This window comes from Gallus gallus, chromosome 4 (assembly GCF_016699485.2).
Source record: "Gallus gallus isolate bGalGal1 chromosome 4, bGalGal1.mat.broiler.GRCg7b, whole genome shotgun sequence".
Lineage (NCBI taxonomy): Eukaryota > Metazoa > Chordata > Aves > Galliformes > Phasianidae > Gallus > Gallus gallus.
Genome location: NC_052535.1, coordinates 13,140,571 through 13,153,902, shown reverse-complemented (window position 1 = coordinate 13,153,902; position 13,332 = coordinate 13,140,571).

The following is a 13,332-nucleotide window of genomic DNA, read 5'->3' as shown; positions in this document are numbered from 1 at the left end:
TGCCTAATGTTGTACTACATTATATACTAAATTTTGAAGCTATTTATTGTTGTACAGTATAACAAACACTGAAGGGACAGCTGACAAATACAGCACATCAGCGTTCTCCATATGTGCAACTGCAAGCTACTCTGGAAGGAGCCACTGAGATCAGAATACTGGGGCTGTTTTGCCTTTGTTTGGCTTTTGTTTGCAAGTATGCACCAGTTTGCTACCAGGCACACCCTTGCCCCACTGCCCTATTTAACTCTACATTCAGGCTGCTCAGAAAGGATTAGCATCTCTTTCTGCAGGAGGTACAGTTAAGCATTCACAACAAGCATATATACACTTGGCCTGGGTGAGATTTGGTGAAATTTCAACTTTTCCAGTGAATTTTGCTAGGCTTGGAAGTATTAAAATATCTTCAAATGGATACATTAGTGGAAATTCAGTGTTTTCTGTGCCCATACTGGACAATAGAAATAACAAAGAGTTTAGGAAGAACTTATTATGCTTTGAGGTAGTGGGATGGACCAGATGTCCTCTTGAAAGCCTTCCTGAGAACATCTGCCTTCCATATCCATGAGCAAGTTGTTAGTTCAGACAGAGCTTAGAGACAACACCTCTAAAGTTGGCGTCACTTCTGCCTATTAAGGGCTTGAATTTTATGAATACTGGTTAGTTCAGCAACTTTGCCTTCTGCTGAAGAAACCTGAGAAATGGCTTACACCTCAAAAGCAGCTGACAGAGCAAGACACTGCAGATACAACTAAAACTTCGGGTCAGAGTCCATTTTACGCATGCACACATGTACTCATGACACAACAGTAATCCATACGACAGCCAAGCAAAGTGAAGGAAGGTCTGTTATTGTTTGCTGCATTCATACATATGCAGCTTTAGCATTCTCCCACTCATGATTCAGCTCAGAATTCAAGAACAAGCAGAAGGTCCATACAGTAGCAGTCTCAGAGACAAAGACATCTACAGAATCAGCTACTCTCCTGGGGAAAGACAAACATGGCAAACAAGTGTCTCCAGGGCCAGCAAGCAAAGAGAGCTGTTGCCTGTCTCTGAGGTGATTAATTCCAGCTATACTAGTCTTCCACTTCCCCAGGTATAACCTTTCAGCAGTAATCTTTTTTTTTTTAAATAGACCAATCTGCAAATTAAAGCAACATGCAGTCCTCCTCCTGCGATGGCTGTTTATTCTTTCTTGAAAGTTAATTTGAAAGATCATCATTATAAAGGATGCAAGACCCTTCTGTCAAATGAAAATAAGAGTTTGGACTCAATTTCACCAGGCAGCTGGGGAAGACATTTTAGGCAAATTCACTGTAAAACACTGCCTTTACATTAAATACTGCAGATTTAAAAAACTCAGAATAAACAGACGCCTCGTGACATGCATACATGTTGTTACCTCATTCCTGAGTGACTATAGTCTATTCTTTGTCATTCTTATCTATAACCACCCTCTATTGTGCTGAAGAAGCTTTACAGCTCTTCTCTCAGCTGCTGACTCTTTTTGCTGTTCAGCTGTCTTTTGAACAACCCTCAGTAGAGCTTAGTGAACTACCTCACATTTGCAGAAGCCAAACCAAATCTGTGCCGGAGTTTAGTCTGCAAAATAGGACTGGGAACGAGGAAGACAGAGGTTATCCTTTTTCTATCTCAAGCAACCCATTTCTTGTTATAACATCTCTGCTAACAAGTTACAATACACAAAGCTAACTGCAGGCCTGACCAGTCTGGGTTACCCATGCTAGTTTGGGGTGTCTCTAAACTTATTAGGAGTATAGCAGAACATTGTTTTGACCATCTCTCTTGTCCAACATTATTCGTCAAGTAAATATCAATAGATCTATATCAACTTGCAATTGACAGTAAAGCTCTTAGGCACAGAACAGTCAGATCTTATATTAAATAAAGCCTAGATAAAGGTTTAGAGAAGTTTATACTAACTACTTCATATTCCCTCCTTGTCTCCCAGGGTAATCCTTTATCTTTTTCTGTTGTTTTTTTCTGTTGCTTTCTTGGTTTTTTTTTTTGTATTTTTTCCCCTTCCACTCTGGTAAGAGGCTGGCACAGGCTCTCTCCAGCTCTCTTTATCTACTGAGAAATGCATAATTAGAGTTCTTTAAGATTTTTTGTATTTCTAAGGGAATTCGTTCTTTACAGAAGAAGGGTTTTCTCCATTGTGGAATTCATACCATAATTAGACAAAATGATGGGCTAAGTCCCAGTGGATAGAATACACTGTAATTGGTGTTCATTTCTGTTACATCAGTCTAGGGAGATCATGCCGATTCCTCCTATTGCAGCCACTTCTGAAGCGGTGTTCAATTTAAAACCTATGTCATTATTACTTAGTACCCACAAATATCCTCAAGACTTGATTCATCTAAGAAGTCTAATGTAAAAAATAGAATGCCCCTAAGAAAATGTAAAATAACTTGCATCCACATTGCTTAATTTCATAAGCAACAGATTTCAGCAGCCACGCTTTGCCCTGTGTTCTGTGCTCAGACACCTTTGAGCTCAAGTCAGAAGAAGAACACTCAACATGGCACAAATGATATACATATGTCAAAGTGAAACACACAAAAGACATTGTTCCAGCCTACACAGTAAACAGGCAAATGAAACAGTTGATTACAATCATAGAATGAAGGTACTAACCACTAAAAACAGATATTGAGGTTAGACTTTGTGGAAAACAACAAAATTTAGTTTAGTTCATCTAACAAATCAGTAACAAGGACTAGTGGTATTAACAATTGAAAAAGTTTCAAATACTTGGTTAAAACTGAAAACATCACTCAAAAATATTTGCTATTATCTTGCTGTTTTCGGAAATCAAGGATGCTCACAATTAAGCTTGCAGTTAAATTCATCCCAATCACAGATTTATTTTTATGGAAGAAAACAGCATTCTATGTATATGCAATTATTCTAGCTAATTAGCACCTTGGGGTAGACTGTTCACAAACACAAAACAGTAAGTAACTTGCAAAATACCCCAGCAATACATTGTGTAAGTCCAGTCTCAGACTCATGAAATTTCACTTGAATCCTCACCATCTCATTGCCTCAAAGTGAAAAATAAATTTTCAGGTTCAGAGAACCCAAAGGGAATGACTTTGCCTATCATGACAGAAGTCTGAGGCCCTGAAGGGAAATGGGACACTGTGTAGTTCAGAAAACATTTCCTTTTGATCTTAGACATGAATCATTTCATGAAAGCTCATTACATTCAGAAAAATTAACTTATTTTTTACAAATTATGCCTGAATTGGCATTGTATCAACTGTGGGTGCTGCCAGACAATTGTATCATCTTCATAAAGAAAAGAAAAATAATTTTATTTGCTTTATGGTGAAGGCATTGAGTCAAGTTCAACACACTGATAGGAACCTGCAGCACTTCTATATATTGGTTCCCCAGCAGCCAGCAAGCCCCCCTCAGCCCAGTTTCTAATAATCAATTGCCCACATCTTCACTGAAAGCTCAGAGCTATTACCAAAAGAAGTGGACCACGCTGTGAACCATTAAGAGTTTTCTCAGCCTTAAAATTCCATCTCCCAGGCAAGGCAGAGACATACTTGTATTTCTGCCAAGTATGTTCTACCTCTCTCTTGGATTGATTAAAGACCTCAGCCTACCCTCAGCTGCCAGCACAATCTGCAGTATGCTTAAGAGTCAGATAAATCAAAACCAACGCCCTTCATTTGGACTAATTTCTTTAACAATGAATCACTGTTTTAATATGGAGCAGTGACAAGAACAGCACTTTGTAGTGTGTCACTAACAGGAAACATTGGTATACAAAGCCTTACATAAATGAACAATCGTTGTATCTGAATATCTTTTGTTTTCATGAAAGAAATGGAGGCAGTGTTACTGCAGATGAAAGTACAGGTGGTCATGCATAAGTGTGCTATCAGGTGGAGAAAACGGGATTACAGTGAGTTCAGTAATGCTTTCTTTAAGGACAAATTAATACAAAATAGTCTTGCTTTGACATTAATGCATGCAGCAATAATGACTCTCCCAGATATAACACTGAGATCTGACTTAGATCCAAGTCCATACAATTACACCTGGGATTAATCTGGTCCAATATTTGAGTCTGTTCTAACAAAACAGTTTATTTTAAACTGATGAAAATCATCTTGGAATTATGATGCAAGAAATCCTGAAGGAAGATTCCATCATATATTGATACCTAAATAAGAGTATATATTTGTACAGTGCTCCGGGATACATGCTCAAAAGTTCAGTCTTAAGTGTTAATAGAAATCTGTTACACCTCTCTCTACATACATCCTCAGCACATTAAAAAAAACATATTAACATCTTTGTGAAATTTACTACATAATATAATCCTTTTGGTTGGCCTCTGCATAGAATATCTGTAGCATTCCTACTGGTATAAAAAAGGTCATAAACAAAGTGTGCATAACAAAAATATTTCTGTATCAATACTCCCCAGCATGATTGTTATATAAACATACAAACAAAAGATGTCGGTCCAGACAAAGCTTTTTAAGAATCTCCAAGTTGATCAACAGTTCTGGTAAGTATCTAGTGGCCACTTCGATCCCTAATATCTAATGCCAATAAAACTGAGATGTAAATAATAATTTACTATCTTATTAATGCAAAAAAAGATAAAAGAATCATAACTTTTGCTGCTTTTATCACCCCTGCCTCGAGTGCAAAGGCCTGGGAAGGATGCAGATGGTACAGCCCCTTTGAACAGTATTTGCTTTCAATAGGCAGATTCATTGCATGACATATTTTGATATTTGAGGCCTTCTGCAGAACTTTGTTGGCTATCTCCATTGTCAGGCTTGGAAGTGCATATCATATTTTCAGTTTTTCACTTTGGTTTTGACAGAAAATTTGAGAAGGAAAAAAAGTAATAGCAAAAATAAAAATACTCATGCAACACAATGGCTAAACAAAAAAGCCTACATGCTCGATGCCTTTTGATCAATGCAGCATATGCAGGCAGCCCTCTAGTGGGATGAATGCCGCTGATCACGTTTGCACAACTCTCGTGCTTTTCTGTTTTCTATTCATGCAGAATTAGAATACTGTATGGAATATTCAGCTAGTCTATATCCCTCCAAAGTCCTTTTACTTTATCAGTAGAGTGACTTTGGAATCCCTGAAGAATTCTGAAGAGCAATTCAAAGTACCTTCAAAAAGTACTGCTGCTGAGAGCCAGCCATCAGAAAATAATAAGCATACAAAAGGCAGAACTTAGGACTTCTCCTTATCAATTCTTATGCTGAGTGGCGAGTACAGATGTTTTTATGTACCTGTAGAGTTTGGCTGGGAAAATGGAGGAACTTCATTCACTCGAAGATCCTTCCTAAAGATTTAAAACTGTTTACTTGAGTGTAATATTCAAATTCCCTTAAGAAGTGTACATCAAGAAGATTAATTGAAACAGAGTGTCTCTTGTTGCTTATAGAATGCATGCAAGGCCACCTCAGGATTTGGTTACATGCATACCAGCACAAGATGCTTTCAAAGAACAATGCTCAATTGATTTCAGGGAGCTGGATTTAGCTGGATGAAAACGAATTTTAATAGATTTGGTTATCAGAAGAATTATGCAGCGATACAAAATAGCAAGGCATTCACACAGTGTTTTGCTGAGGAAGCATTTGCTGGTAGCTAGTAGGCAGGAGTAGCAGTACGTATTCTCTACAGACAGTAAGGAGTAGTACTACACTGTCAGCAGTAGAAGTTCTCTGGGGAACTGAAAAGACCAGTTGCTAAGAGACATCATAATATCTGGTCAGGATAACATACCTTGCAGTAGATCTCAGACTGCCTCCTATGCCTGTACGCCAGCCTCTATTGAAAACATTCTTCTAATTATTTCTTTTACAGCCTCCCAACTTTCAGTGGAAGTGATCAACCTTGAGAAATTTTATTTCATATTAAGCCCATATTCTGGTTCTTTAATGCAAGTATTTTGTCCTTGACAGAAGCCTATCACAGGCATCAAGTATCAGCTCAGTTGAGCCACGCTTCTTATAGCAAGTATTCACATAGTGCACGCTATATCCAATTGTAAAGATGATCTGCTTTACATATGGAGCCAAGTCCCACAGAACTTTACTTTCATTAGCACAGAATTAGTAACCCCAGAGCTTCCAAAAGTCAGGATTAAAAAAAAATCATGATGCTGTTTAAATACAAAGTAAACAGAAGTAATAAAAAGATACATAGTTACAGATATACAACAAGTATTATTTATGCCTTAGTCTTAAGGACCTTGAGATTCACTTGAGTCATTTTTCTCAGTCTCGTCTCTGGAAGCATATGGCCTGAAAAATCACAATCAGAACTCCAAAACCTGGAGCTTTAGGGGGTGCCACCAAATATTAAAAAAAAAAGAACAGAATCCACAAGAGTAGTCAGATCATGGACTGATACAATGCGCACTCTACCTAAGCCACATCCTCCAACCACATCAGTGAAGTATTTAGTCAGTGGACACAGCTTTTTTGTGTTGCTTCAGTGTCTGCTCTCTTAGTTGGCCCCGAGGAAGAGATTATCTAACACTCTTTGCTGTCAACATTCAGTCAGAGCTTTTGTGCATCTCCAGGCCTAAAATCTTCACTGTAAAATAACAAGCCCATAAAGTGACAATTCAAGTGATATAGAAATGTTGTGATGAAATATTTCAAAGTATACCATTTAACTTTACTTGACAAATGTTCCTGTCATTTTCCCAGACCAAGCACCTCTGAATCACATTAATATGAAGGAATAATTCCCTCAAATACACTCCACGAAATTTTGACAGTTCCCTGCAGTAACAGGAACGTCCCTCACAGGGACCACATCACAGCTTGATGAGAGAGGAAAGTGAACATTTTTTCAGTTTAAATGTATATGAAGTTAACAAGAAACACAAGTTCACCTTTACTTATCTTGCAAATTAACAAGTGTGTAAAAATAAAAGAATGTACTACCAATGGGAAAAGGTGAATTTACTGTAGAGAGGTGCAATTGCTCTCTTGTGCCTCATGTGATCCACTGCAGCACTGTATCAAAAGCCAAAAGGAGAACCATACTGTACATGAAATGCAAAGTAAAGACAGGTTTGTGGTGTTAACTAGTCATTAAAAACTTTTTTCCTTCAAACAAAATCAGACATTGCAGGCTTACGGGTTTCTTTACTTTCCTCCTGGCAAAATTCAATTGTAACAGTTGTGAGAACTCTTTAGACTCCAAGAGCAAACTGAAGGCAGTATGCAGTTTTCAAAAAGCAAGATGTGAACTGAGTTTATTTTCATGCATTTTCTTATGCCTGAATAACATACTTATGGAGCTTTCATGGTAAACTATGGCAAGCTGAGTTGAACACAAAGAGACAGTGTCCAAAACTGAGCCATCAAAAGAGAACCAGGAACATTTCAAAGAAAAGCTAAGAAGAAAGAAAACAGCATACATAATTTCTCACCTAACAAAAACCATCTTGCACTCAGTCCATCTTCAGTCATTTGCCCAGATGTTGTCACAGTAAGATAATACCAGAATATAAATTATGCCACATAAAGCACAAATGGACACAAGCTCTCATAGGAAAATATCACCTATTTCATCACTCTTCTAACTTTTCTCTTGGGTCTTGACTACATTACATCTCCTTGACCCCATACTTCTTTTGAATAAACATCCCACACCCTCTCAGTGTATGCATATAGCCTAGAAAGAAACAACTAGATCTGCAGAGACTCTTCAGCCCAAGCAGGGGACTGTTCCACACAAACTCTGCCCCAAACGCAACACTCACTACCTAAATCACATGGCTAAAAGAATGCTATCCCAGCTACTAATGGCAATAAAGAGGTAGACACTGGCTTAAAAACTGGGGAATTGCACCTACCTAAACCAAACATGCCACAATCCTACCTTTTTATGCATGCATTTTCATACTTATACTTGTGTAACTCAGGGAACCAAATTAATTTTGAACAAACGCAGTTAAATCTGCCAGATCACTCTGAGCTAGATTCCTGTGTGCTTGTATGAGTATCCATAAAAGCACAAGGGCAACATAGGAACAAATGGACAAGAATAAAGCCTAACACCAAGTCTGGATTACCTGATATTTACCTGCCTTAGAACTGCAGGGATCAGCTCTAAATAAATCACTCCCTGGCTAATCTGTAGTTCTTACAGATAAAGGAATCATACATAAGCACTCATCCTGCTTATGCCCTGCAGTACAAATGAGGATAGGACTGAGTTCCTCAATGAATCACTTTTCCTTTCCTTACCCATTTTAGTTTAAGACCACCTTAACAAGCCTAATTCAACATGCAAGTGGAACATATCCTCCATTGCCCAGGGAAAACATCAAAGCAAGTTTATGTCACTACAGCATAGAATCATAGAATGTCCTAAGCTCAAAAGGACCACGGTGATCATTTAGTTTCAACCCCCCTGCTACATGCAGGGTCACCAACCACTAGATGAGGCTGCCCAGAGCCACGTCCAGCCTGGCCTTGAATACCTCCAGGAATAGAGCATCCACAGCCTCCTTAGGAGGTTATGAGGTTTTTGTAAGAGTTTTCTTTTGTTTGTTTGTTTTTATTTTCCCTTTTAGTCCCTAAACAGCACAATATTGTGAGCACAAACTACAGAGGACACTGACTTTTCAATAACACATTGAAAATATCAAGCTAGAATAGGATTGAAGGGGCCTTAAAGCCCATCTAGTCCCAACCTTCTGCTGTAGGCAGGATTATCACCCACTAGATCAGGCTGACCAGAACCCCACCCAATCTGCTATTGAACATCCCTAGGGATAAGGCATCTACTGCTTCTCTATACAGCCTGTGCAGTACCTCACCACACCAAGTAAAGAATTTCCTTCTAATATTTAAATCTCTTCTCCTTTAGTTTAATACCATTCCCCCAGTCCTGTCGCTATCTGCTCATATTAGAAGTCAATCTTTCTCCTGTTGATAAGCTCCCCTTAAGTAGTAGAAGGCCATATAAGGTAACCCAGAGCTTTCTATTCTCCAGATAGAAAAAGCCCAGCTCCTTCAGCCTCCCACTATAGGCACCAGCCCTCTGAAATCACAGAGGCATACTCTACACTTCAGAAATTGTTTCAGGGATTTCTGAAAAACCTTCATTTTAAAAGGCAAATAAACAAAACGAGACCCCACAAAGTGAAATTCAACACTCTCACAACAAAAAAGCCTAAAAGAATTAGACACAGAACATGGTGAATCACAATCTTAAATATACAGTATTTTAAAGATGCGCTTTTAAGCCTTACTTCAAATAAAATCATATATAACAGAGTCTGTCTAATGAAACAGTAAAACTGCTTCTGACAAAACATTGCTGTAATATCAGGCAAAGCATTACTAGGAATACAAATAGACATATAAAGAAAAAAAGCTGACTTACCCCCACTGAACACTCCTAACAAAGTGACCTCCAGACAGATAACCTCCCCTCTGAGGCTAGCCCTTAAATGAACCAGGGGGGTGGAGCCAGGGTCCACTGCCTCCAGTCAGGTGGGAAGCACAGGTTAGTTGTTTGCACCTGTGCTTCCTTGGCCAGCCATACCCCTATCATTCAATCATCAGTTCAGGCCATGACCTAACAGTTTCCCCTACAAACATTTTCCACGAGGCCTATAAAAAATGATTAAGTGTTAAGGACTCTGTTAATAGGTGCTGTAGGGTAACTGTTGAGTCACAGGCTGAACCACTGATTGATCACCTGAGGCAAGGACTGGATCAGCCCTGAGAGTACAGGTGAAGGCAATTCACCTGTGTGACTGGTTCCACCCCTCCCAGGCCCTATTTAATGGCTGACTACCATCTGGGGAAGGATTTTTTTCTAGAGTTCCCTCCTTTTTGGGGTTTTCTACTGTGAGCCTAGAATATAGGTGAGCATTTCTTCCTTAACTGTCTTTTTTTAACCATGCTCATCTTTCCAACTATAACACCTGCAAAGTACCACCCTAACTGTACTACTCCTTCAACTGTACAGGTGCTTACTCTGATATTTTTGAATAAGCTGAAAGACCACTGCTATTTGACTAGTAAAGCTAGACCTGTTTTAGGAAGCTGATGATATAGTTAGCTGTTTTTCAAGCACTATGCTCTCATCCAATCAGATCTTCTGCTTTTCATCTTTTAAGAAGTAGTACTCTGATAATAGAAATTCTTCCAAAATTCGTAAGAAGAAGCAGTGATTGTTGTTTGTTTTTTCCCTTGAGCTGCTTGGGTTTACTGTCACCTAAAACAGGATCTTCCTAAAATATTCAATGTTTCATTTAAATTGTGATTAGCCCAAAGCATTGTTAAGAAAGAGGAACTTAACTTACAACAGGTACTGGCCAGCCTTCACTCTAACTTCTCACTTAAGGATCAGAAAGACTAACTATTAAAAACATCTTCACTCTACTGTATAGACACGTTGAAGTTTGAAGGAATAAATAGGGAAAGTATAAGCAATTTGCTGCTTGTATACAGAATGTTTTCTGGTGAGTACCTTACTTCATAGGAACATTAATTTAGTACTGGATAGCTGAGATCAAGATCATAGATAAGGAACAGTGACAACCATTCTAAACCTGTTATAACACAATAAATGCATGGGCTTACCTCACCAAGATGGACTTATTTATCATTTAGGTAAAGTAAAAGCATGCAACTGCTAAGTTATAGTACCTTAATTACAAACAAGCAGTAATTTGCTAAACTACAGAAACCTAGCTTAATATCAAATAATAATGTGGAAAGGAAAGCATTTCAATATATTTAAATTCTATCCTTATTTAAAAAATAACTTCATCAACCTACTCTTACCTGTTCTCAGAAAGGCTTACAGATGTGTTGACACATCCCTCATGCACTTGCAAATTTAGTATTTCTTCTATCATTCTAGACTCTTACTTCCTATTAATCAGCTGTCAGGCCCCTAAATTGCACTAACATGTTTTGATTGACTTGACCAGCCTCACCTGGAACCCTTATCCTGCATCTTCTGATGGTTGTGGGGGTGTGTAGGAGGACATAATAGGTTGGAGGAGTTTTGCTTACAGCTGTGGCTTTAAGTTAAGGGAGAAGTGAGATCGTTTTCCTCTTAGTTTTATTTTTTAGTTGCTATTGGGTTTTCTGGCTTAACCTTAGAAATATCTTGTTACCTTATGTTTGCTGATGGTTACTAGACTGCTGACTGGACCTGTTGTTGCTGCTGCTCTGGTTACCTTCCTCTGGAGCACCTGAGCTGCACCCTGTTGGTGAGGTCTTTGCCTTGCTTGTTGCATCCCTACTTTGTGTCTGGCTTCCTTTCTCTAGGAGAGAGCAGAAAGAGCAGCATGAGGCTGGTTGCTGCCACCAAGGCCCTGAGCACTCAGGACTGATATTGTTTTGCTTAACAATGTGTTTCTCAAGATGAAATACCCTCTTCCTGTGTCTACTGTCAGTACCATTTGCTTTAATCAAAAAATAAATAAATTTTAATGTAGCTTATTATGCTAAATGGAAACAGGGCTAATGAGCATTGTGGATGAGCAATCAGAGGTACCCTCAGGATTGGCTAGATCTCTACATCTTTCTTGGAATGTTCAGCAATGCATACAGCTGTGACTGTATATATTAAACCTAATTCAGGGAATAAATAGATTTAGATATCTAACTTGAGTAGCTTTCTCTTCATAGAACTATGTGCTGTGTTATGCTTAAGAAAACTGTCAGTTCCTTTTATGCAAGAGGATAGCATGAGTTATCTGTTCTAATACATTTTATGTTTGTTTTGTTGTTTTCCTTTGTTTGTGTGGAAACTAAACCTTTTCCCTTCTCCACAACAGGATTTCATCAAAAGGAAAAATGTACCTGAGGTAATAAATCTGCTGCTGACTTCATCTTCACAACTGACTTAAAGCAGCTTAGCATGAACAGCATGTTTTCCAGAAAAGGCTTCCATCTCACTGCTCAGCTCCTGCTTGATTTCCTATCCCTGGCTCCTGGAATCACAGTCCAGAGGGAGCTGACATGCATTTGTTCAAGGGAGCACTTTTCGTCTTTCTTCTTAAGAAGGCAGTAAAATCAGCCTGAAACATCATCAGAAAGAGGTGCACTTAGATAAAAGACATTAGGGAGTGAGGAAACCTACCTGTATTCAATAATACCAACCACACATTTCAAAAGGCCAAGGGAAGGAGGATAAGAGGAAAAAAAATTCAATTATTTTAAATATAAGAATTTGCTGACTTTTTTTAATGACTTAATTATGTGCATATAAATGTAATCAGCTCCACAGGAACTTTTACAAGGGATAACCTGCTAAATGCTGCCTTGCAGGTACATAAATGAAGATGAACACCTCCTCAGGGTGCTACCAGTGGTCAGTGGCAGAGTGAGGAAAAAGAAACCAGGAGATTACAACTCCTAGCCTTGATTTCAGTTTCCCTTTGTTTTCTCCTGAGTTGCAATCAGAATGTGTTATGCATTTTCATCTCTTCTATGACAGTATTTGTGATTTTTTTTAACATGGGAGGGACTGGGCACAGTGTACATAGCCAAAATTAAGAGTATTTGTTGAGAAACCAGTGAAGCAACAGCCCACTGATGTGGTCACCTTAGATAAATGTCAGTGGATGCTGGTGATGACAAACTTTGAATGTTTGCTTCTGACTCCTTAGTTTCCTATTTTGTGTCTGTCCTAGTCTACCTGCTCTAGATACCTCATCTTTTCTTCACTAACAACAAGCTCCGAGATTGTTTCCCTGAGAGCATTTCGCTGTTAGCTTTCCAGTGTATGACTCCAAGGACCCTCCATGGTGCTTCAGCTCTCCAGCTGGGAAGGCATCCATTCTGTTATCGAAGTCCCTGCTGTAAGGCTCCAGACCTCACCTACACCAGTGTGCAGCAGTATTTGTTAGTGCTGTCCTAGCAGGCAAATTCAGTCTTGAGAATTGAACTCCCGAACTTTGTCTTCTGAAGAGAAAGTAGTTGCAAGTTTTTCCGAGGGAGCTAAGAAAGTATAAACTGACAATAGTTGGTACCATTCACATTCTGGAAGCTTTCCAGCTGCATTAACCAAGTCTCCTGGGCTAGTTAGTTGCTTTGTGAGGAAAAGTCATCTCTGAAAAAAATACCAAAATGGCATTTTTCTTATGTATGTATAAGGTGTGCTCGTGTATGTAAAAGTGTGTGCTTTCTAGTGAAATAAATGGCTTTTTAAATCTAGTGAATTCTAGTAATTCCTCTTCCAGTGAGACACCTTTCTTCTCACCACAGGAACTTGAGAGAAGGAAATAGAGTGAAACAGAAGCAGGGAGAGGGG